This window comes from Dasypus novemcinctus, chromosome 27, assembly GCF_030445035.2.
Source record: "Dasypus novemcinctus isolate mDasNov1 chromosome 27, mDasNov1.1.hap2, whole genome shotgun sequence".
In the NCBI taxonomy this organism is placed as follows: Eukaryota; Metazoa; Chordata; class Mammalia; order Cingulata; family Dasypodidae; genus Dasypus; species Dasypus novemcinctus.
This window is the reverse complement of record NC_080699.1, coordinates 3,397,710-3,424,118: the sequence shown is the minus strand read 5'-3', so window position 1 is coordinate 3,424,118 and position 26,409 is coordinate 3,397,710.

Genomic DNA, 26,409 nt, shown 5'->3' with positions numbered 1-26,409 from the left:
AAGTAGAATAATTTCTTAGTCAATCTAAAAGTGAAAATCCAAAACTTTTGGGTTACGAATCCAAAAAGGAAATGTTCCTATGTCCAGGTCATATGTCCCAAATTTTAATTCAAAGAGTCAGTCATTACAGTTTTATGCCCAATTAGATTCTGAGACAAATTCACATTGAAAAATGAATATGCTGATGCTTCAAACAAGCAGGCAGAGGAAAAGTAAACACTCCTGTACTGATGTGTGCTCAATAACACATGATTTTGGGGGTCTATATCTGACAGTTAAACACCTCCCAGTGTCCCTGGGCTCAAATTCCTGAGAAAGAGAGAATATGAATGGCCCAGCTTGGCTCTGATGAACACCCTTGGCTCAGCGAGCTGTGACCGAGTACTACTGGGCATGGCCACTTTGCCTTGACCGAAGGCTGCAAGGCAGGAATTCAAAAGGAGGGGTTTTAGGAAGCAAACATCCTGTGGTGTGGATACCACCTTCCTTCACAAAGACCTACCTCATAGTGTATTTCTGATTTTTAAAATTATTATTTGCTAATTTTCCTATTAGTATCAACTCCTTGACATAAGTGGGATTGTTTTACATTTATCCACAGAACTTGATGAAGTGTGGGGCCCACAAGAGTTGACTAATAAATATTTGTTGTTAGATTTTTATTAGAAAAGGAGATTATAATTTAATAGTTGCCCATAGTAGGATTGAGACTAGGTTATTTAAAAAAATATCTGGAAAATAAAGAATTCTTACCAAAATATGTGAAGTACAAAACATAGAAACTAGAATTGATGTGATACAGTGGAAAGGCCCTCAGTCAGCAAGGTTAGAGACCTCAGATCAATTTCCAGGTTAGTCTCAACTGTCCTTTTTTTTTTTGTCCTTATTTATTTTTTTAATGTTACATTAAAAAAATATGAGGTCCCCATATACCCCCCACCCCCCTCACTCCACTCCTCCCCCCATAACAACAACCTCCTCCATCATCATGAGACATTCATTGCATTTGGTGAATACATCTCTGAGCACCGCTGCACCTCATGGTCAATGGTCCACACCATAGCCCACACTCTCCCACAGTCCACTCAGTGGGCCATGGAAGGACATACAATGTCTGGTAACTGTCCCTGCAGCACCACCCAGGACAACTCCAACCACCAAAAATGCCCCCACATCACATCTCTTCTTCCCACTCCCTACCCCCAGCAGCCACCATGGCCACTTTCTCCACACCAATGCCACATTTTCTTCGGTTACTAATCACAATAGTTCATGAATAGAATATCAGTAAGTCCACTCTAATCCATACTTTATTCCTCCATTCTGTGGACCCTGGGATGGTTATGTCCACTCCACTCTGTATCGAGAGGGGGCTTAGATTCCACTTGGATGATGGATGTGATTCTCCTGTTTGCAGTTGTAGGCACTCTTGGCTCCCTGGTGTGGTGGTTGACCTTCTTCAACTCCCTTGTAGCTGGCTGGGGTAAGTCCAATAAACTAGAGGGTAGGAGTTGCAAGTCTGTTGAGGCTCAGGGCCTGGCTATCACATGGACAGTACAGAGATTCAGGTCCCGTGAGTATATACTGAACCCCAGCATCAACCACAGGTCCAGTAAAAGTGACAGGAGAGGCTTGTGAACAAAGATCATATCTGAGTCCAGCTCCATCACACTCAGGACCACAAAGTCCAAAGTAGGGCCAACTGACATGGCACTGAAGTCCATCTGCCATGACCCTAGAACCTGTGGGTCTCTGTAGTCCTCAGAAGAACCAATACCTGGGGTTGTATCTACTTTAGCTGTCTCTGGGACTCTGCTGAGGTGTGCATAAGGGCAACCCCTCTGAAAACCTCCCAGCTCTTTTTGGAGATTCATAGGCTTATAAACTCATTTGTCCTTTCCATTTCCTCCTTTTATTCAGGTCAGAATATCTCAGTCTCTACTGTCTTATATGCATTAGCAGCGTAATCCCTGATACTCAGTTTCTTTAATATAAATAAGGGAGTAGAAAATGTGGATTTAAAGTTGTATCTAATTCTTAAATTGCCTATAGAAATAAAATTTTAGGTTGTTTTGTTGTCTGTGAGTGATAATTTGGATAGTCTAAAAAACGTGAAAATATCAGCATGGTAAACAAAGGCAATAAGGAAGGAATAAAAAAAGGAAACGAATATTTATTGTGACCCTAGTTCATGTTAGACATGTTTAAAAGAATTCTTGGTCATATTATCTTATTTCATCCTCAAAAATTTTCCATCAGAACAGGTCTAAGCATTAAACTTAATTTATTCACGTTTAGAGTTGAACAGTCCCTTGGGCATGGCTGGACTCAGGGGCTAACCAACCAGCTCGAGGACCCCGGCTGCCTTCGCCAGGGAGCTCTGTTCTTCCAGTGCTACCTACTTTCAGGAGGGTTTATCCCCCCCAGTGACACGGTCACTGCAGCAGATCCTGCCTGGTATCCTCCAGGTTCAGAGACATGAGAAAGGAACAACTTCAACCAAGGTCCCAGCCGATCAAGTGCCCAAGCAGAGCCACAAGTTCATCCCTGGAGTAACCACCATTGCTCAATGAACAGAATAAATCAACAGGCCCAAGCTACCTGCTATTCCTCTTGGGGTATGTAACACATAACCATAAAATGGAGCATGGAAAATTATATTCCCCCCAGAAAAAGTGTAGGGTGCTATTTCTGGAATTAGCCTTAATGAAGGTTAAGCACCAGAATAGTGAATTCATTTGTTTGTTGAAAGGTTTGTTGACAACAGTCCATGAGCCAGATACTGTGACAGACACTGAATATATAGCAGTAAATAATCAGACAATGCCTTAGCATCCATGGATGTTAGATTCTGGTGGTGATGGAAGGGAGACAATCTAGGTTGAGGATAGATTTTGACCTTTTTTCTTCCTGGATTTCAAAAAGAAGGCAAATGCATTGAAGCAAGCCCCATATTTCATGCCACATTTCCTATCAGGTATTTTCTAACTCATGTGGCTTAGGGTCAAGAGGCTGAGAAGCTATGCTGAAAGCAATGCTTAAAATATATGGAATTGAAACAGAGAATTCAAAAGATAGACTGTGAACAAATGGAATTATTCTAAATGTCTACCTTCATCGAGAAAGTGGTAAAGTAACGACTGAAAACACTTCAAATTTCCATATGCTAGCCGTAACATCTGTTAGCCAGTTTAAAGGAACAGTCCAAATTGCTCAGTTCCTTAGTCTTTATCCTTAACATCATTTATTCTTCTTTCTAAATTAATTATGCCCCTAGTAGGATTTTTTTTGGTTTTGGACCATATGTCTTCATATATTTACAGACAACAGGACAACAGTGACACACACAACTTTGTAACTGAACTACCTTCACTTGCATGTCTTTTCTATTCCAGGGTGTACTTGCCCAGGAAGATAAAAGTAGCAAATAAGTTTTCAATGGACAGCATCAAAGAAATGTTTACTCCCGAGAACTCCAAGACTGTTTACACTCTTGATTCAACTCTCCAGACTTGCTGTGTCCCCAGTCCTCAACCATTATATCCTGATTATTGCCCAATTCTAATCAAGCCCCCACCTAGAGAGAGCCACCTAAAACCAGACTCCAAGGCCTCTTAACCAACCTGACTCTGCCCTCCCCACTTTGAGATGCTGTTAAAACTCTGCCAAGTTAGTAATCTCCCTTACCAGCTTTGCCTCAACAGGCGTTCATGGAGCCACAGCCACCACAAGGGAGCGTAACAGCTGGTATTCTAACAGAGTGCTGGCGTTTAGATGCAGGAGCTACAGGTTCATTCAGAGCAGATCTCACCTCATAGTACTGTACATAAACTATGGAATGTCTACATCAAACCATCGAGAGTCATTTCAGTAATGCTCTCAGGGCCACAGCTTCACCATATTAGTTCTGTGGTCCTCTTAAAGATTTCAAAGAATTCGGAAGGGAGAAGTATCCGTGGTCTGGAAAAAAATAAATTATTTGCAGACAAAGAATGGAATTGAAATTTAGGACCACTGTATCAATGATTACAAATTTATATTCTTTATTGTTTTCTGATGAATATAGAGAGTCAGTCCTCAAAAAAGCCTTCAAAAGCTCCTGTGCTGTCCTTTTTTTTTTTCCTACTCAGGTGTAAGTGAAAAAACTTTTTTGAAATTCATACAATATAAAGAAGTATCAGGAACATAACCTAGTATCCTAGTAATTTTTATTTTCAGCCTCTTGAGCCAATTAAGTAAATCCAAGTAATTTTATTACCTCCTTAAGGAAATTGCTCTTATAATGTAAGCTATTATTTGTGTGAGTGGTTAAAATACCAATTTTTCATTATTACATTAATCTAAATGCCTGAATTTGAACTCAAGATTTAGAGAACCATCCCAGGGTTGATTAGACAAGAGAGAGTAATGGCATTGGCTACTTCATCTTACAGAGAGAAATAATGGAAAGAGGCACAGCCTTGGGGGAACAAACATTAAATATTTGGTCTGTCAAATTCCTGAGGCCCCAGTGGACTCTGAGTGGAGTGAAGGTGAATTCAATGAATGGTCAGGCAAAATAAGTGGCACTCTCTGGCTCTGAGCTTTAGTCTTTGCTTTAGAGCACAAAAAAGGCATTTTCCTGATACCGAGAGAGGGGAAAGCTACAATTGCATCCTAAGGCAACACTTTCTTATAGACAGGAATAGTTCAGATGGAAATTAAGGACAAAAGGTAACCTGGAGATTTGGGGTTTGCTTCTACTGGGCAGTTAGACAAAATAGATTGTGAAATGCTTTTGCAGACAACAAAGCCAGCCCATTAATCATGGGTGATTTTAATTACTGTGATATTGATTAGTATAGCACTATGCAAAATCTAAGCCAGACACTGTGCTTTCCTGAGCTTGCTTTTTTTCTCCTCTCAGTTTCTTGAACATCTGGCTTAACCAAAGCCTATTTTAAGACCCAAAAAAGAGCAAACATGAATAAAGTAAAGTTGAAGGTTGTGGAGGGTTACAATTAGACATTACTGAAGACATGGAATTCTAGTTCCTCTTATAAAACTTAAATTCTTCAAAGAATGTTCTGCAAAAGATTAGGCCTCTGGGGGATGTGTCAGTCAATCTCTTACAGTAAATGCATGGCATGAATGGTACTGTTTTTTTTACCTTGATGAATATTTTTAGTTATTTTAAAAGACATATATTTGATTATATATGTGTGTATATATTTCCCATATTTTAGAGCCTGTCTTCCTATACATGATTTCAGTTCACATAAATAGCAATAGACAAAATTTATAGTGAAATAATAGATCTAACAATAGTGTGTGAGATTCACACCTTTATGCACAATACAACTCAGATATGAACTGAAAAAAATCATCCCATTTAAAGTCTTCCATTTCTCTTGGTTTTAAATACTCTCTTCGATGATTTAAAATTTGGAGTGGGTGCTCAGGCTTTCAGATTTAGTCTTTCCACCCCCTGGTGGCCTCTGGGTAACTGGGTTGGGAAGGGTCCTATAAATAGATTCCTTGGAGGCTGGGGTGAGAGGCACACAGCAAGGATGCCAGAGAACATGAGGCTGTTGGATGAGGTTCAGGTTCTGTCTTTCCAAGCGACAGGTCTGGCATTTTGGTCCCAGAACTGATGTCCCTTGAGAGATTTCTGGTTCTCAGGAGCATCATCTGGTGTCTGGTGATGAATTCACTACTTCGTTTTTCCTTTTGGTTACAAAATCTCTGTGCACTGTAACCTCCTCATCCTCTCCACCTTCCAGTGTCTGCCAGCCGACGCCTCTTCCCTGCAGCTCTCCACTCAAACAGCGGAGACTTCTAGGTGCAGAGAGCGGGCAGGGCCAGGAGCACTGGCTCAGGCGCCTGCATCCACCCAGGTCTCTGATCAATGGTGTTTCACACGATCACAGCCTTTCAGGGCTCCTGGGGAGGGCGCGCAGCCTTCCCACAAGGCAGGGGCAGAGCGGCAAGACTCTCTGTAACTCTTTCCTTCTTCCCAACATTTCTCTGAAAGAGGGACTGTCCAAAACAATGAACTTAATATCTGAAAATCATCTAAAATGTATAAAAACAGTGCTCTCATCTTAATAAAACGTTCATTGAATTTCATTATGTCAGACACAGTTCTAATACCTATAGACGCATTGGCTTTTTAAATCATTATAACACATTTGCAAATAGGTACTAGTGTTTTATCTGTTAAAATGAGATGAAGCTGAGGGTCAAGGAGGTTAAAAATCTTCCATTACATCACAGAATTAGTGTGTGGTGAAGCTGGCATTCATAGATGTGTCGCAAGCCAGGTTGATATCCTTACCTGCTAAGATCACAGGTAAGGGGCAAAGCAATAACTTACCTATGCTTATACCCTATGCCAAACAAATGAAAGGAAAATAAAATAAAACCGAGCAAGTGTATAAACTGTAAACTTTTAAAAGTTCAAAGTTTTAGTGTGATTTATTGATTGTTGTTGGAATTTGAAATGCATGTGTTGAGCAAATAATAGCAGGGAAGATCTATTAGCAAATACAGGAAATCAATGTGCTTCTTAGAGTTCCTAAGTGAAGGAAACCCATGTGTTGATATAAATAAAACCCTAGATCTTGAATAAAAACATCAATATATCACTTTGCACTTGAAATTCCTATAGTGGCTCAGTTTCTCACACTAAACTTTAATAAAATATATAGATCTGGAAGTGGTTCCTGGAAATGACCTTTAAGTTAGGAATTTTAGATTACATGAACTAGTTGGGTTTGAAGGGAGTGATTACTTCATTGCCAGGGAAAATGGATTGCAGGTGGCGCATACCATGCAATAAGAAGCATGTTCTTTCTTATCACGCAGGGGGATTTTAAGTTAAAATGGCTGCTGCAAATGAACAATCTGACATCAAGTAGGAATACAGAGATTTGCAAGGGAATCTGGCTGCCTCTGATTGAACGGAATAGCATAAAGAAAGAAAATTACAGCTCAGGTCCTTAAACACTTGGCTTTTTACCTCTTGCTTTCTCTACTGTACTTCCCAATCTAATCTGGGCCAATAATTTGCATTCCTTGAGTCCTCTAAAAGAATCTCTGGGGTGAGGGGGTGGGGCGCATATGGGGACCTCTTATTTTTTGAATGTAACATTTTTTAAAAATAGAGAAAAAAATAAAAATAAAATAAATAAAAGAACCTCTTATCTCATACAACCACTGGACTGAGGTAACAGTAAGGCAGATTTAGAGACCAATTCTAGGTGGTACAGAACCACAGGGTTATTTGGATTTGATGACACTGCAAGATCTTCCATGTGCAAGTCAGGGCGATGCTTGGGAAAGATTGAAACTCCTAGAATCCTAATGGGAACATTTGGGTGAGTTACAATAAGTCTCTTAAACCCCAAAATACATTGCTGCTCCCTTACACGGAGCCAAGCTGCCCTCACCATTCTTGAACTGAGCCATGCTGGCTTGAGACCCTGACGTGACCTTGCCCGCTTCCTTCTGGGCACAGTCAGGAAAGAAACTGTAGAAGTGAGTTGATTGGAAAGAATTCCATGGGACAACAACTGCTCACTGGGAATCAAGTGAGAATGCCCAGGGGGTCTAAAGGCAGCCACTGCGGGATGCGTCTGAGTGCATGAAGGAGAAGGGTGAAGTACTGAAACTGAGAGGCTTAAGGAGGGGTCCTAAGGAGTGGGGTGCGGACTTCTGGGGAGGGGCTGGGAACGGAGGAGGCTGCGGGGTAAGGCTGGTTCTGCCGGTGCTGGAGCAACTCCAGGCTGGGACCAGCTCCCACTCCTGGAAGGAACCACGGCTCTGAGGTGAGGAAGTGCTGCCGGGATGACACTGACAGAGCCCAGAAGCAAACAGCAAACTCGCAGGGTAAAACTCAAAGAAGCAAGAAGCTTCCCCTCCCCTGGCATTGAAGTGCCCCCTTACTGCACGCTTAGTTCCATCTGCAACCTTTATTCCCCATCAGGGAACACGGCACCTTCACCGTTCTCGGGACTGGAACGTGGCCATCTGCAGGTCTGCATCCCCCCTGCTGCCGACGCCTGCCCCTTCCCGCTGACCTCAGGTTTCCAGGGGAAGGACAGTCTACTCAGTAACCTTCTCCACCTCCCTCTGCTTCTCGGTCGTGAGAGTCCCGTTGCCTGAGCCTGACAGCTCTAAGTGAGCACGCATGGTGCTCTCCTGCAGCGGCTTGCTCGGTCGGTAGAGGTGGGGTCTGGCTGCGGACGAGGGGTCGGTCCCGCTTGGGACGAGGGGTCGGTCCCACTTGGGACGAGGGGTCGGTCCGGCAGCAGACGAGGGATCGGTCTCACAGGGGTTGCGCGGTTTGGCTGACGGGGTCGCCCGGCAAAGCCGGCAACGAAGGGGTCGCCCGGAGAAGCAGGCGACGAAGGGGTCGCCCGGAGAAGCAGGCGACGAAGGGGTCGCCCGGAGAAGCAGGCGACGAACTGGGGACAAGGGAGGCCAGGCCCTTGTCGGGGGCTCTCAGGACTGGAGGGCGCACGGCAGAAGAACTACCGCGGAGACAAGGTAAACATGCAAGTCCACTTTACTGAGGGAGAGGCAACAGTTTTATAGGGGCTGGGGAAGGCTGATTGGTCGAAGCCACGCCCTGTTCTGATTGGTTGCCAGCGAAAGGTCAGTGGGTGGTACTGGACGGGGGAGGGGTGGTGGTTAGGGATTGGCTGTCGCTCTTGCTGGGGGAAGGGGCAGGGTCTAGGGATTGGTGGCTGCTGTTGCTGGGGTGGAGGGCAGACTTGAGCTTCCCGCCCACGCCTGGCTGTTGCTGCTGTCGGGGGGAGGGAAAAGGGCAGACTGGACTTTTCCGCCCACGCCCGGCTGCTGCTGCTGTCGGGGGAGGGGAAAAGGGCAGACTGGAATTTTCTGCCCTGCGCCTGCGCAGGGAGAAGGAAGAAGAAGGGTGCCGCCCCACAAGGCATCGGGTGGCGCCATCCGGGAGGAGGGGTGGCCGCGGAAGCATGGCTGCCGAGAAGGGGAGACCCGAGGGCACTCTGCGCCCATGCCGAGCTCCCTTCAGGCGTGGCGGTGAGTCCGACCAGCCACCCTATTATGGGGGCAGCGGCTTGGCCTGCCGCGGCCGCTCCCCTGCCAGGCCAGCAAACCACACTTCAGCCCGAGGGGTGACCGCATTTCCCCCTTCTTTTCAAATAAGGGCCAGGATGGCAGCAGCAACAAGTAGCTGAGGCCCAAGAGGCAGTAAGCAATGAGGGAAGCGGGGCTGAAGAGGGAGGTGAGTATGACGGGGATACAAATGTACAATTTGGGGGGCGGTATCTTGCCGTTGCAAGCAAGGGTGGACAATGTCCAATTCTCATTGATCTCGGTGGCTATAAGGTCTATCTGTTGTTAAAAGTCCCAAATGACAGCGCATTACAGGTAGTTGATCTCTTCTTAGCGGCGAAGAGCGGTAGAGGCAGACTGTGTGATGGTCTGGAGGATCACAGTGGTGAGGACAAGTCGCGTCAGGGCACCAGCGACGGTGGTGGCGGCAGCGTCGGGAGTGGTGGAGACATAGGCGAGGACAATAAGAAGGCCAAAGTCTCCACGGGCGCGAGAGAGGCCGATGTTAACGGGGCGGGCCGACATGGGGCGGCCCAATCTGCAACGCAATGGGTGTTCAAGCAAAAAAAGGAGGGGGGCGGGGGATGAGAAAGGACGCTTTGGATGGCTGAGAAGAGGGGTGAGGTCGAGACAGGAGGAAGCTCCGCAGAAGTATGGGGAGGCAAGAGCAGAGGCGTTATTGGATGCTAGAAGGCAGGCTGCGGGCTGGGGAAAGCGGGTTGCGGGCCGTTTAGCGGGGCTGGAGCTGCTTGAGAGCGATGGCGGCATGGGGGGCCGCGGTTACAGAAGACTTGGGGCTGTTTCAAAGAGATCTTACACCGGTGAGTGTCTAGGAGACCGGCGAGGGCCCGAACTTGCGGGGCTTGCTTAGCTGATAGGATGTTACCCATTGCTAATGGCCTTTTGGAGCCGATAAGAAAAGGGGCCCTTACCTTGAGAGCGCGGCGATGGGAGCCGAGGTGCGCGGTGAGACGAGGGGTCGGAGCCGGTGGGGCTCCAACGGTGGTCGTGGGCCAAGAGAAGGCCCCGACGAGGGGAGGGCGGAACAACGAGCAGTGGAGCAAGGCAAAGGGGAGCAAGCACGGAGGGGAGGAGACAGAGGTGAAGGCAGGGGTGGAGGTGCTCAGGCACGCGCTCCTGAGAGTTTTATTGGCGCCTCTTAATCATAGCGGGTCGTATAAGCCCCCGACATGGAAGGAGAAAGCCATCCAGCGATTCTCCCAGACCGCCGTGGATCATATGAGGTCACCAAGGTTCAGGAGCAGCAATGCAGAGTGAAAAGATAGGGGTGAGAAGAGAGGAGGGCGTAGGGCTGTGGTAGGGTTACTTCAGATGTGCAAGCGCGCACTCCCAAGAAATCCAAGGCTCCTCTTAATCATAGCGGGTCGGTATAAGCCCCCGACATGGAAGGAGAAAGCCATCCAGCGATTCTCCCAGACCGCCGTGGATCATATGAGGTAGCCAAGGCTCAGGTAGCAGCAATGTTGCATGAGAGAAGCCCCACGGTGAGAAGAGAGGAGGGGGGGCTGGCGCCAGGTTATGGAGTGAGGCTGTGGTGGGGTTACCTTGCCCCACGTTGGGCGCCAACTGCGATGGTTTGCTCGGTCGGTAGAGGTGGGGTCTGGCTGCGGACGAGGGGTCGGTCCAGCTCTGGACGAGGGGTCGGTCCCGCTTGGGACGAGGGGTCGGTCCCACTTGGGACGAGGGGTCGGTCCGGCAGCAGACGAGGGATCGGTCTCACAAGGGGTTGCGCGGTTCGGCTGACGGGGTCGCCCGGCGAAGCCGGCGACGAAGGGGTTGCCCGGAGAAGCAGGCGATGAACGGGTCACCCGGAGAAGCAGGCGACGAACTGGGGACAAGGGAGGCCAGGCCCTTGTCGGGGGCTCTCAGGACTGGAGGGCGCACGGCAGAAGAACTACCGCGGAGACAAGGTAAACACGCAAGTCCACTTTACTGAGGGAGAGGCAACAGTTTTATAGGGGCTGGGGAAGGCTGATTGGTCGAAGCCACGCCCTGTTCTGATTGGTTGCCGGCGAAAGGTCAGTGGGCGGTACTGGACGGGGGAGGGGTGGTGGTTAGGGATTGGCTGTCGCTGTTGCTGGGGGAAGGGGCAGGGTCTAGGGATTGGTGGCTGCTGTTGCTGGGGTGGAGGGCAGACTTGAGCTTCCCGCCCACGCCTGGCTGTTGCTGCTGTCGGGGGGAGGGAAAAGGGCAGACTGGACTTTTCCGCCCACGCCCGGCTGCTGCTGCTGTCGGGGGAGGGGAAAAGGGCAGACTGGAATTTTCTGCCCTGCGCCTGCGCAGGGAGAAGGAAGAAGAAGGGTGCCGCCCCACAAGGCATCGGGTGGCGCCATCCGGGAGGAGGGGTGGCCGCGGAAGCATGGCTGCCGAGAAGGGGAGACCCGAGGGCACTCTGCGCCCATGCCGAGCTCCCTTCAGGCGTGGCGGTGAGTCCGACCAGCCACCCTATTATGGGGGCAGCGGCTTGGCCTGCCGCGGCTGCTCCCCTGCCAGGCCAGCAAACCACACTTCAGCCCGAGGGGTGACCGCACTCTCCGCAGGCTCTGTGGCCTGAGAGGGCCCAGGGCTACCTGAGCCAGGTGACAACTGGGGAGGCCGGAAGCAGTCTACAACTGGCTGCGAGGATTATCCTGGGGTGTCTAACCCAGTGTCAAGTGGAACCATTCTTATCAACGGACCTAAGGTCACTTTGCCCAACAATCATTTTCAGAAGTAAATTATTTTATCTGCAACTGTCTCCAGTGTCTATACTCAATTGCTTCCCAACCCTAAAAAGAAAAAAAAGAGTATAATTTATTAAATCCCTAATGTGCCAAAAGAAAATAGTAACTCCTCCTCCAGGAGTGATTGCAAGCATTACAGGTTATATAATTTATAGTGCTTAAAGTGAGGAAGCCTCTAATAGATGCTAGTTCTACCACTGTCTGGGCAAGTGAAAGAAGACAAGCGGGGACCTGGAGATGCTTCAGGTCCAGACAAAATTATATGTGTACAACTACTTATGAATGAAATGGAATTCTGTGCAGTATCATAACACTGCACACTCAGTTCCCATTTATCTATTTCTAGGTATACTAAGGTGAATAGATAACTTATCTGGAACACCTCTTCCTCATCTTTCTTTGTAAAAATTGCTTTCCATTGTTTTAGGCCAGTCTGAATTGCCAACCTCATTCTGAGAGATTTGTAGTTGGTATACTGAGGTAAATTTAAAGACTTGACATGACAATAACATGTACCTAGTATTTCAATGTATCTAGTAAGTCTATTCTACACTTTAAAGCTTCATTCTATTTCTTTCAGAATAAAACATATCTAAAATCCATTGCCTAATTCTATGTCTAGGGAAATAATATAATATTAAAGGTACTAAAATCTCTCCTTGGTCCAATTCTGTCATAATTATGATCAGATGCTTTATGAAGTTGGGTCTATAGAGGGCCAATGAGTGACTCCTTCACTGATCCATATACTTATTTTTCTCAATAAATTCCTTATAGTTTTGCTCTTTCAATTTCTTGGTTATCATAAAAAACGAGAAATGGTATATCTGCACTCTTAATTTTTTTTTGTTTTGATGTCTGTCTTTTTGCAAAACAAAAGTATTAAATAATTGACGGACATTGCCATTTCTCAAGTTATTTTCCTATATTCAGTAATAATTTTAAGGTATAATTTTTATTGTTTTCTGACTTTTCAGCTGTATTCATATCATTCCATAATCATCTGGCATCATTAACCATTTTGATCATTTTTTTGAAGTTCAGTCCAGATTTTACAAAGCACAATAAAATACATTGGTTAATCATGCTAGAAACTCTACCCCTCTGCATGTCCCAGACCTGGCTAAGTTCCATTACTTTCTTCATACCAAGGTACATAGGCCTTCATCTAAGAATTTTCTAAGCATCCCTTAAACCTTCTTGGGTACCCTTCCATGAAACTACATAACACTATTTCACTTACCAATTTCTCTTTTTTTGCCACTCCATTTTTTATTTCTCTCTCCCCACTAGAAGGTAATCTTTCCCAGAGAAAAGCATGTATAACTTGCTTCTCGCTATTTTGGTCCTTAGCACAGTGACTTGTATTTTATCGTGCATTTACACAAATAAATGCAAGAGGCTTATTGTTTATTTTCTTAGACTTTTCAAGTATTCATCACTTATTCATAACAGAGGCAAGCACTATTAAGATTGTGTTGTAGCAATACAATTGGTACATAACCACAAAGGCTTATTTTTAATGGACACATTTATATTAATGAAAAAAGAAAGCAACATCTCATTAATTTCCCCCACTTTTGGTGATAATTTAAATATGGCATGGTAGTAGACTCTTTTCCTTCCCTAGGGAACCAGAAGACAGCTTCATGATTACAAACAGACCAGTTAAATTAGCAATTGGAGAACTAATATGTTCTTTCCCCAGGTTACTATGTTTTTATTATTGTCATTATAAAGAGCCATGACTCACTCTCTAAATCCTAGTCATTTCCAAATAGATAATCCATAGGCAATTCCTAAAACTTAGCTCACAGTTTGAAATTTTGTTTTCTTCCAGCTGAAGTTAATTAGCTTTGGTAATATATTAAACATCTTTGTCAAAAGCAATAGCCCTCACTCCTCTTCAAATCATCATGCTATTTATTATATAATTTTTATAGTAGCATCATTCTTGTGACTTAATACTGAGGTCAAACTTGTAGTAAAATAAATAAAGACACCCAGTAGCACAATTATACAGTAAGAAGTTTATCTTAGTAACTTCTTTTAGGCGCCCCCTTTAGGTTGCAATAATTCACAAACATGCAACATTCTCTTATTTAGAGTACCACAGGACTAGGAAATGTTTAAAGCCTTTCCAAATACACAGACAGACACTTTAATAAATACCATTCCTGCCTTATGTCCCCTTATCTAAAGTGGTTCTGGTAAATAGTAAATTAATTAGATCTGCCAATCACTCTAACTCAAATTCTAGGCACATCTCATCCTAAATATTAGAATAATAAGTTCAGGAAATAAATAACAATCCCGGTTCTTTAATATGTAACATTCTTTCAATAAACATATACTCCCTCAGAGACCAGATAGCAGATTATTGGAGATATTAACTATTTTAATGCTGGTAATGAATTAAAATGCAAATCACCCAACAGCCAACAGCCCCCGGCATTACAACAAAGGATCTGGGAAAAAGGAAGTGAGGAAGGAAGGAAGGGAGGGAGGGAGGGAAGAAAAAATAATACAGCCTAAAATTAGTTGCCGCCAGGATGCCAAGAACCACGCCTGTTCATTACAGGTATGAGCTCGACTTGGTGCAAGTTCATTGCTCATGAATAGACCTTGGCACTCACTCGTTTCCTGAAACCCTGGGGTAGCTTTATCGGCCAAAGCCCACAGATAGGGCACCTGGCTGACGTGTTAAGACACAGTATTTACGGGTCAAAGTTACGGAGACTACCTGTCTTAGTGGGTTGTTTTCTTTCCCTTAACTTTCTGTGTAAAACCTGCACGGCTGAGCAGCGTAAAGCAACACGCCTTTATTAGCCACACTTCCTGGGGGTTGGGGGCAGGTGCGGTTACCTGAGTCTTCTGCCAAGTCTCCCAGGCTGCGACCAAGGTGTCGCCAGGGCGGCACCGGCTGCAGGTCCAGGAGCCCCTTGGAGCTCGTCCAGCCCGTCGGGGCAGGGGCGCGGGGCCCTCCTTCCGCTCGGGCCGGGGTGCGCGCTGGGCAGGGGGCCCCTCGCTGCTCCGCCGCCCGCGCCTTCAGGGCCGGGAGGGCCCCCAGCTGCAGGACAGCCCCCGCCAGGTACGGAGAGCGCAGGAGGGACGGCCCCTTCGCCGCTGTGGACGGCGCGGTCTGGTGCAGGAGTGACCGCGCGTCAGGTCCCCGGGGCGGACGCGCCAGGTGCGTGCGCCAGGACCAGGATTCCACCCTGTACCCCCAAGGGGCCTCCTGGGGCATCTGCCAGAAGGGCCTTTCTGTCCTTCAGGAGACCTGCTTGTGGATCTGTAATGGGGAGTAATGGGTGATTCTGTAGTGCAGGGACAATTTAGAAACATCCAGAAAAAAACCTGTCCATTTTCCAGAGATTTCTCTCCTAGCAAGGACAGAATAATCTTTTATAAGAAAGCTATCTATGAAATGTTTGTTAGAATTATGTTTAAACTACCAGAGTCAAACAATGTATCAATGTTTATGGCTTATAGTCCTGAAATAACAGTACTAAATTGAATGGTTTCTGGGGAATTGGGTGTGTTTTCCAACTCCTTTCTAATTCTGTGATTCAAGAAATCTTTTAGACAAAAATATGCTAGGAAATTTCCTGTTACCTTTTTTATTTAAGAATTGCAAAATAGGTCAAGAGTAGATTCTGTGAATTCTTCAAATACTCTCTTTTCTTAAATATAAAAAATATTCAGTTAAGAAAAAAGCTTTAAAATGTTCAGAAACCTTAAATAGTTAAATTGTACAATAGCCTGTTCAAATTCAAGATATATTGGACTGTGTATATACCTAATATAAAGAAAAAAATTGTTTTTTTTCCAGTTCAAATATAGACATGGTGTTGAAGCACATTCAAAGGAAATTATATTCTGAGTACAGAAAAAACTAGCTGTAAGTCACTCAGACACATTGAACCATAACAAAATAATCTATTTTTATTAAACTGGGTAGTTTCATTCCACAGGAGTGGCTAACATTAACAAAAGGGCTTTGAATAATATATTTTTGAAATATATATATAGATATATGGTAATGTAAAATAAAGCACAAGCAAGGACATGGCTTATTTCATATCTTATTAAATAGAGGATTCAGCTCTATATCTTCCCTTTTTTTCCCCGAGTCATTGTAGAAGTTGCAAAGGTTATAGGAATGAGGAGGTTTGGGCATTTGCATACCTGGGAAAAACAAGCATAATTGCTAACATAAAGTTACACTAAAGCAAAATAGCATAAAAGAGGCCTTCTTAGACACTTGAATCACTTAAAGCAAAAACCATGGATATGGAACCATGAAAAATGTTTTCAGTAAAAAATGTGCTAACATGTGAATTAATATTGCAGAATCTGATCCATTCTATTGTGGGTAGAAGTGAAATGAAAGGGGAAGAAAGGTTTGCAGCATTGGGTAGATTTGCAATTATTTTGACTGTCAGCAAACAAGCCAAGGACGCAGGATCATGGAGTGGATGACGTAACTGAGCAACAACGTGCTGCTGTGCGTGGATCAGGACATGAATTGGAATTTATGAAACCATTTAATTCTTACTTTAGAAATGAGAAAGCTTATTGAGATTAGCAGAAAGCTTATTTTTGTAAGATTTTTGAGTCATCTTAAACCATTCTTCATCATTTTTTGTCATGTCTTGATGAATTTACATACTAAATTCCCCAAACTACCTTTTCCGCTATCCATTCCATATCCCCTTTGCCCTGAGTGGGTCATGGTTCTTTGTTTGTTGGGATGCCTCAACTTTCATTCCTGAGGTTCTGGGCCATTGGCAGTCCTGCTGGAATTGGGCCATTTTAGTTTGCCATTGACTTTCATTACAGGGCATGGCAGTATTAAGAAACTCCCTACGGGATCCTCTCCTGCATTCCATATACACGATTCTTTACCTCCACTGTGTCCAATTCCTTGTTGATAATAAGGTCAATCACCCCAGCCATTACAGTAATTCCTTCTTTGCCTGTTGATCTACAGGTATGAAAAGCCCAAAGCTCCAGGGTGGCAATCTTAGCTTGCAATTCAACGGAATCATTGTTGGGTCTCCTAATGGAAGCATGTCCTCCTTTTGGAACTAAGGCCTCTAGACCAACAGAGCATGAGGTCATGTGGACAAGATCACCAGGGGTATAGTGAGTAGAGCCATTCCCATTCCCATCTCATGATTCCTGGGAGAATATAAGTGAGAAACAGCACCATATATTGGATGCTAACGTAGAGCATATACAGCCTCCTGGAGAACATTGCTCCAACCACACAAGGTACTGTCACCCAACTGGCAGTAAGTGAATCTCCAAAAGTGCATTCCACCGTTCTACCAATATAGCTTAAGGATGACAGAGAACATGGTAAGACCAGTGAATTCTATGAGCATGTGTCCATCCCTGTACTTCATTTGCTATGAACAGGGTTCCCCAATCGAAGCAATGCTGTGTGGACTAGTGTCATGATGGATAAGGCATCCTGCAAGTCCACAGATGGTAGTTTTGGCAGAAGCATCGCATGCAGGGAAGACAGAACTGCTTCTGGAGTATTTGTCTATTCTAGTAAGAACAAAGTACTGTCCCTTCCATGATGGAAGTGGTCCAATGTAATCTACCTGCCGCCTCAAAGAATAGTACCATATCAAGGACTGAGTGTTGGTCTCTGCTTCTGGCCATTTGAAAATTCATTGATGATTGTATGAAGGTAAGCCTTGGTGAGGAGAAAATCCATGTTGCTGTGCTCATCTGTTTTCGTTTCCTAGGTTGCCAAAAGCACATTCCATGACATGGGTTGGCTTAACAATGGGATTTAATAGCTTAAAGTTTTGAGGCTGAGGAAAACATTCACATCAAGGCACCATCAACATGAGGCTTTCTTCCCAGAGACAGCAATCCTTGACTGTCACATGGCAAGGCACAAGGTCTTTGCCTTCTCTTCTGGGTTTTGTTGCTTTCAACTTCTTTCTTCTAGGGCTCTCTCTCTCTCTCTCTCTCTCTCTCTCTCTCTCTCTCTCTCTCTCTCTCTCTCTCTATCTATCTATCTATCTATCTATCTATCTATATACACACATATACGTTCCATTTATAAAGGACTCCAGTAAGTGGATTAAGATCCACCCTAAATGAGGAAAGCCACACTTTAACCTAGAAGCCTCATCAAAAGCTCCCACTTACAATGGGTTTACACCCACAGGAATGGATTAAGCTCAAGAACACACATGTGTGGGGCCCACACAGCTTTAAGCCACCACACCGCCCATAAGCTCCATCCCTATCATGATGGATGTGTTGTTCACGAGCCCACTGACAATGACAGAGGTGGCAATGGAGAGAGGCCCACTGTTATCCACAGAACAGGCCATCCTGTCCAATTGATTACTGAAATCCTTCTCTGCTGAAGTCACCCTATGGTGATCATTCACATGGAACACAAGTGCCTTCATGCTTTTCACTCATTTGGAAATGTCTATCCACGTACTACTACCCCATAACTCTTTGCCACCAGTTTTTCTTCCAATTCCCTGATGACCTGACAAATCATTGGCCACAGCCCATGAATTAGTGTACAGATGCACCTTTGGCCATTTTCCTGCCAAGCAAAATGGGAAACTAGGTGAACTGTTTGAAGTTCTGCCCCCTGGGAGGACTTTCCTTCCCGCTTTCCTTCAGGGATATTCCAGAAAGGGGCTGTACTGCTTTCAGGTTGAACCTATGTCTCATGCAGAACCATGTATTTACCAGGTCCAAGTTTTCTCATCCTCTATCAACTGATTGTAGGAGGCAGGCTGGGAAAAAGAAGGTGATGTAGTAAGAATGGGGGCCATGGGCTTTTGGACCAACTCCTGTATACCTGAGTTGGGCCTGCTCAAACGCAAACTCAAACATACCACTTCCATCTGATGATGGGGTGCTGCTGTGCATGCCCAGCTTTATGGCTTGGTGGGTCACACAACACCTGGTTCATGACAGACTACTCAGGTCTCATGGTTACTCGGGGGCCCATGGTTAAGCATTCAGTCTCTACTAAGGCCCAGAAGCAGACCAAAGGCTGTTTCTCAAAAGGAGTGTAGTTATCTGCAGAGGATGGCAGGGCTCTGCTCCAAAATCCTAAGCGTCTGCTCTGATCCTCCTATAAGGGTGTGACAGAGGTTCCAAATAGCATCTCTATTTGCTGCTGAAACTTCCAGCATATAAGACCTGCTGGATCATGTGGTCCAAGTGGAAGATAGCTATCATGCCAGCCTAGGCTTGTTGCAGAGCACCATCTTGCTCCAGTCCCCACTCAAAACTAGCAGCTTTCATGTCACTCAGTAAATGAGGCAGAGTAGCACATCCCAATGAGGACTATGTTGCCTCCAAAATCCAAAAAGGCCAAATAAGCATTGTACCTCTTTTTGGTTGTAGAAGGGGCCAGACGCAACAGCTTATCCTTTGAGATATCCCAACAGGACCCACATCCACAGGATGCCTAGAAATTTCACTGAGGTCGAAGGCCCCTGAAGATTTATACCCCAAACTTTGACACGCAAATGCCTTACCAATAAGTCTACAATAGCTGCTACTTCCTGCTTATTTGATACAATCAGCATCATCCCATTAATGTAATGGATCAGAGTTATATTTTGTGGAAGAGAAAGATGATCAGGTTCCTTACGGACCAGATTATGACAGAGGACTGGAAAGCGGATATATCCCCAGGACAGAACAGTGAAGGTATATTCTTGGCCTTACCATCTTCAAGAGAACTGTTTCTGGTGTCTTCTCTAACAGGCATCTAGAAAAAAATAATTTTTGAGGACAGTAGTTCCTGATTTGCCCAAGGAATGAGACCACGTGTAGAACAGCAGCCGCTATTGGAGTCAACATCAGATTAAATTTATAATAACTCACTGTCATCTCCTCGACTCATCTTTGATCTACACAGAACAAATAAGAGAACTGGATGAGGATGAAGTGAGAATCACAACCCCTCCATCCTTCAAGTCCAGGACGGGGGGGTACTGACCCCTGCAATCTCTCCAAGAATATGTATTGCTTTTAGTTTACTATTTTCCAGTTTCTAGCAGTTCCAGTGGCTTCCACTTGGCCTTTCCTGTCATAATATCCCTCACTTCTTATGTCAGGGAACTGAGGGGATTCTGCACAGTCGCTGAGTTTATTTCAATTATACATTACAGAACTATGGAAATGATTACAGAATGTATTTAAGGACCCCCTGTACCCACTGTGAGATGGACCTGAAATAAAACTCCATTGATCCCCTGACTTCCATATTTCCCAATTTGACTGGTAGATCACAGTGACATTTAGGGTCTCATGGAATTAGTGTCAGTTCATATCCAGGGTTCCTTAATACTTGAAAACTCTGATGATTTCTTTTTCCCCAATGCATAGTCCATGCAAAAGGCCTTGAAACCTTTTGGGGAAGGATGGGAGAAAGGTTAACTGTATAAATCGTTGGCAGTATAGCATGGGCCTTCTTCAAGAGGACTTGGGGTCCCCTTCATTCAAGGGGCTCTGGGTGTGAAAACTGGCTCAGATCTGGGAATTGATTGAAAGGCCATAACTCTCTGTTTCTGTGATTCAAGTTAGACTTCTGTGCACTTGACCTAGAACTCTTCCACTTAAATATATTAAGTAAAAATTTAGTTGCCTACCTATTGTATTTCTCTTCTGGGGACACCATGATCAAGTAGCCAATGCCATGGTTTTCTGCAGGTCAGATACTTTTGAATACTGTGACTCTGCCATCTGTTACTGTAACCGTGTCACCCCCACCATGTCTGTGGACAGTAAGTGCTAGTGCTGCCATTTGGCCTCTGGTACCTCAAGATCTAGGGGGCAGAAGTTCCCACTGTAATAACTGACCCACAGATAGAAGTGATCACAGACCTGTTCAAGAACGATCGGACTCTCCTGATTTATTTCTCAACATTGTGCTGAGATGTCTTCTGAACATACCCTAATATTCCCATCGCCCTAAGACTTTGGATACCTTCAGCTATGTAGTATACCAAGGCAGTTCTGACATTTCAATTTCATTTAATATTGACCACCTTTTGGTCCAGCTTTCATTCAACAAACCAACAAAACTGTTAGAGCTGTTTCTAACCCGTGGAGCTTTAATATTGAGTCCAGAATCTCTACTTCAAGGGCCTACATCAATAAACTGAGTCTGATTCAACTTCTTGTTCCTTCAACATTATTCCACAGCTTTAAAATCCATTCCAACACTATTCCCCAAATGTCTGTCATTTTAAGTTGGGAAAACCATGTACTTCTTTGGTAGTGTAGCCAACCTCCTCATGGGTCCCACTCTGTACTTCACCTTTCAGGACCTGCTTAGAAGTCAGTGTCATAGATCTGAATAAAAAATGTGCGATAGGGGTCGTTCCTGACGAGGATCAGCAGTGTCTTACAAGTCAACTCCCTCAGGGGAGGCCACTTCATGAATCCAGTAAAACAGGGTTAATTTATTCAGACAGAACTGGAAGGACAGTTTCTACTGTCAAAGAAGACCCAGCAGAATTTAGGGGTTCCATAGCCCCCGCGCTTCATCAGGATCTTCCCATTGCCCCCTTCCATTTTTCGGGATCTCATTCCTTCTCTACCAATATTCTCACTTAACTGTGGGAGTGGAAATTCAATTTGTGTTTTCATCCACCACACAATGAGAAATCTCAACTCTGTGGCTACAGAAAATAAAAGATTTCTTTCAAGGCAGACATAGGAACTTTCAGGCTATTTAGGCAGCTTCTGAGCTGAAAATTTGAATACTGACCTCATCCTATTCTTTCTCTTCTTTTTCAGCTCCTTAGAAGCAACCAGCCAATCTCATACTCATTAAAAATGTTCTACGATATCAGATACATGGTTGTCCAGAACCTGGCCTTTTGTAAGTATTTGGTATTCAGTAATGATATTTTGTCTATGTCTATTGACACATCATGCCATGGACAATTAGTGCTCTCTTTACCACTGAAAATCGAGTTATTAGTGCCTCTAAATCTAATCAAATTAGAGAGCCAACTCAGAAACAATGCTGAAAACTCATCCTTAAAATTCTGTTTCTCTAGAACCACTTTTAATACCAAAATGTGTATCAGCCAAGGTTCTGCCAGAGAAACAGAAGCAATAGGAGGTATACCACAATAGATTTTGCAAGAATTGGCTCGCATGATTGCAGAGAATGCATAAGCAAGTCTGAATTCCTTAGGACAGGCTGTCAGGGAGGGAAGGCTGAGAACTCTCGGAAGGAGCTAAAACTGCAGCCCACAGATGCGTTTCTTCTTCCACAGATCAACCTACATTCTGCTTCAATGGTCTTTTAATTTATTGGATCAGGCTAGCCCAGAATATTGTGAATAATCTATTCTTGCAATCAACTGATTGTAGATATTAATCACATCCACACAATGCCGTGACAGCAGTACCTAGACTTGTGTTTGGTTGAATACCTGGGCACTAGAGCTAACCCAGGTTCCAGCCCAGGACCTGATGAATGCTAAGCACGGAGATAGGCCTAATGTGGAACACGTGAACCCTGCACGACTGTGTCCGTCTAAGGGTACACTCCCCCAAGTGAGGTCCTTATTTCAGACAACATTTATGTTTATTTGGTAAAACCAATTTGACTGAAGGGGAATAGGGGCAGCCTCCATGCCTCATGGACCCAGAGCTCCCTTTCTTCTTCACGACAGTCCTGCTTCAATCTGTTATTTAAACTACTGGAATGAAGAAAATTTGTAGAGGTTGGGTACTTTCCTCCCACCATGATTTTGGGTCATTAACATGAAAGGAAAAGCTTGGTTGTCCACTGATTTAAATGACATTTTTTTGTTTTGTTTTGCCTTTGAAATTCCTGCAAAGTCTTAAGTAGGGGAGTGATGCTGATCTGAAAACAGGAATTCAAACACCCCCAACCTTGCTAATATCCAATAAGTTCCTTCACCTGTTTACATAAACTCCTCTCCCTGAGGGCTGGCTGCTCTGCACCACAGCTTGTCAAGAGCCGCACTGAGGCTTCTAAACTTGGTTTCCCGGTGCCTCTTCCGGAGAACACAAATACTAATCCAAAGGGTCCGACTAATGGCGTTTAAAGTGACAGAGTCTTTTATAGAGTAATAAAACCTTTTAAGATGTACTTCAGGGGCTTCTAATTCTCCCAGTAACATTGTAAATATAATGAACATAAAAATTATCCTTGCAGCTGTTGTTATGTGTCAGTAACAATAACAAACTGTCAGCACTGCACAAGACCAAAATAGCATCTGGTATTTTGATTCACCCAATTTAATCACATGGAGTTTAAACATTTACCGTTTTACAAGTTTTGTTTATGGATCTACAAAATTTTTATAAGATTATTGTGAAACCCTGATTGAACACGTACTTAGCTGGTTCCACCCTCCTGCCCCCAGCGCTCCCTGCACATTAGCAGAAGGGCTCTGTGTAGCCTCCAGGAGAAATTGACAATTAAGCAGTAATTGCAAAGAAAGTGAAAGAAAGACTTTTGGCAGAGGATTCTTAAAATCTGTAAGGATACGATGATTTCTATATCACAAATATTAATAAGAAAAAAAATAAAGTTTCCCCAGATTATGCCTTTAAGATCTGCAGGCACTATCTGGATAAAGCCTACAGAAGTCTAACAGGCGCACCAATGATGTCCTTTTTGTACACACCAGATCTTGAACCTCAATTACGAAATAATATACTTTCTATAAATCACAATCTTTTCATTTGTTTTTTGCTTTATTGAAGAGGCAATAACAAATCAGTTTATGAGGCCTATTGTCTGATGAAAACCTTCTGGAAATAATTAAAACCCACATCTGCAGTCCAGATTCCTTATTGGTTGATTTTTATGACTTCCTCCACACTGCTCCTCACAACTCTGGGAACTGTGAACAGAACTGGTTCCCACATCATGAATTTTAATATGATCTATTGATCACGATGTAACATTGACTAGTTCCCATTAACATTTAAGTTTATTATCTAGAAATATTCATAGTTTAAAAGTAAAGGCTTAGTTTCCCTTCAAATTTTTATTTACATTATGTGCCTTTGTTATATTCATAAATGAAATTTGACCACAAATATTTGTCTTTTACATGCTAGTACCATGCACAAGCAAAAGAGGTTCTCAAATAGGACAAAGTTTCTGATGTCAAAGAGCACACTCTCTCCTTGAATGAGGGAGGTGAATTAAAAAATGGAAACTTTCTTTCCCAATGCTCTCTCCAAATGTGTAGCCTCTTAAGTATTTGCTGAAGGTCCTTGAGCCAAGTATATTATTCAGCCAAAGGGCTGCTGATGCAAAGTACCAGAAATCTGTTGGCTTTTACAAAGGGTTTTATTTGGGGTAGGAGCTTACAGTCACAAGACCCTAAAAAGTCCACCTCAGTGCTGCTTTCTCACCCAAGTCAGCTGCCACGTGTTGGAGCAAGATGGCGGGCCGTCTCTGCCTGGTCTCTCTCCTTCCTTCTTCCTCCTCAGGCTACATGAGTCCAGCTTCCTCTGATCTCAGCTGCCGGCTGCACAGGGCTCATCTCTCAGGGCTTCCCATATCTGTCTGGCCTAGAGCTCGTCTCCTTCCAGGCCTCCTCAGCTGCTCAGCTGCTCTGTTATCTTTAGCTGTAAACTCTCAGGTGAATGGCTCATCTCTCCCTGGAGCTCCAGGATCAAAGCTGACAACGTTCTCTCCCCTTCCGTGTCCATGGAGCTCTCTCTCTTCCCGTGTGAGTGTCCCTTTATATCATCCCACCAAGGGGGTGGGGACTCCACCCTGAGTCACGCCCTACTAATGGGGTTGAATCAAAGCCCTTATCTTTGATCAAGTAAAGATAAAACCTTTGAATTTAATACAACCAAAGGGTATAACACCTAGAGGAATAGACCAGTTTACAAACAGTCTTTCTCTTTTTTGGAGATTCATAAATAATATCAAACTGCCACACCAAGATTACATTTCTACCATAGACTTTTACAAGTAGATCACAGAATTTTATTTTAAATCCAGAAGATACATGAACAAAGAAAGATACAATAAAGCAAGTAAAGAAAAATTGCCTTTTCCTTGCTAATAGAGACAGCACATATTATGCTCAAGAGAAAAAGAAAATGCAAAAACATATTTGTCTCTTGGAGTTCATACGTTATTTTTTACTGATTTCCTGGCTTTGAAGACAAGGTTCTGCTGTGATATGGTGGTGCTCGGTGTATGCCAACCAGTGTTTTGATAGCTCTCGTGTCATGTGTGCAGAGATAAAGGAGGGTTTGGAAATATGTCTCCCCATGATGGAGCCACAATTGCTATTGTTGCTCCTTGTCAAGGCTCTCTGCTCTAGAATATTCTTGTTAAGATGAAATCGAAGTGTATGATAGCTAAAGCAATTTAATCTCTATGTTCCCAGGGGAGATTTTACATGTCTATTCTTTTCACCAAAAGGGATTAATCATTTTCTTCAGAAAAAAGTGAGCTAAAAATTGAACAAAATTGGCTTTAGAATCTTTGTAGAGCAGGAAGGAACAATAACTGGCTAAAAAGAGGGTACTACCTTCCTTGCCACTGTCATAGGAAGAAAAGGGCTTTGGAACACAGCAGGGGGGATTTGGGCTCCTACTGGAGGGGACGCTTCCTGATAGAGACTAGGCTCTACCCGGCTGTCCTTCTGTGTTGAATAATTAATATGCAATCCCACCGGTAGATGACAAATGAATCCGATCAGAACCTGCAAGGCAACGCAGGCTTGGGGATAGATTGCTCTGGCTTCCTCCCCTCCAGGCAAGCCAAGTGATTGAACACCTTTATTATGAGATTAGAAAGCTTCTGGTTAGCATGTCGCCTGAGGACATGTAGCTGGCAAACCAGCAACTTGAGAAAGTTGTCGAAATATACGTGGCGGGCAACATGCTTGGCCACTTTTTGCAGAATTCAGTTAGTCCTATAAGAAAGAGAAAACTGCTGGACTGATTTAATGTCGGAAAAAAATAGAAAGTTAAGACAACCCTTCCTGCCTGCAGCCAGAGATCCCGCACTACTGAAATTCTGATCTGGATAAATTTTGCAGAGCTGTGAAGTCACATTTCTTTGTCTTGTGGTAAAGTCAATGCATGCAAAAACCCAGGAGGCAAGAAACTGACCGAAAACTGGAATCATGGAGGCCCAAAGAAATGGCTGTGACCTGCCCACCATCTCCCAAACACTCTACCTCCCAGGAGAAGCGATTTGCTCTGTCATCCGGAACGCACGGAGAATGAGGGCTGCCCTGTTGTGCCTCAGCGTTTCAGAGCCCGAGGGACCGGCCAGGGCTGGGGCCTGCTGTCCAGAGGCACTGCAGAGCAGATCCAGCCTGGCGGCCTTTCTTCTAGAAGATCCCTGGCTTGGCTGCCAGCGCAGGGATGGTCAGGCATCAGTGACCAGTGACTGTGTCAACCCCAGGAGAAGCACACGCCCCGGGCCGGCCCGTGAATGCGTCTCTCCCCACGCCTCCACAATTGTCCCCAAATTCAGTGGACTTGGTGTGGTATTAGAGAATTCCTAAAAAAGAAGATCCCGTTTCTAACCACCCAGAGGCAA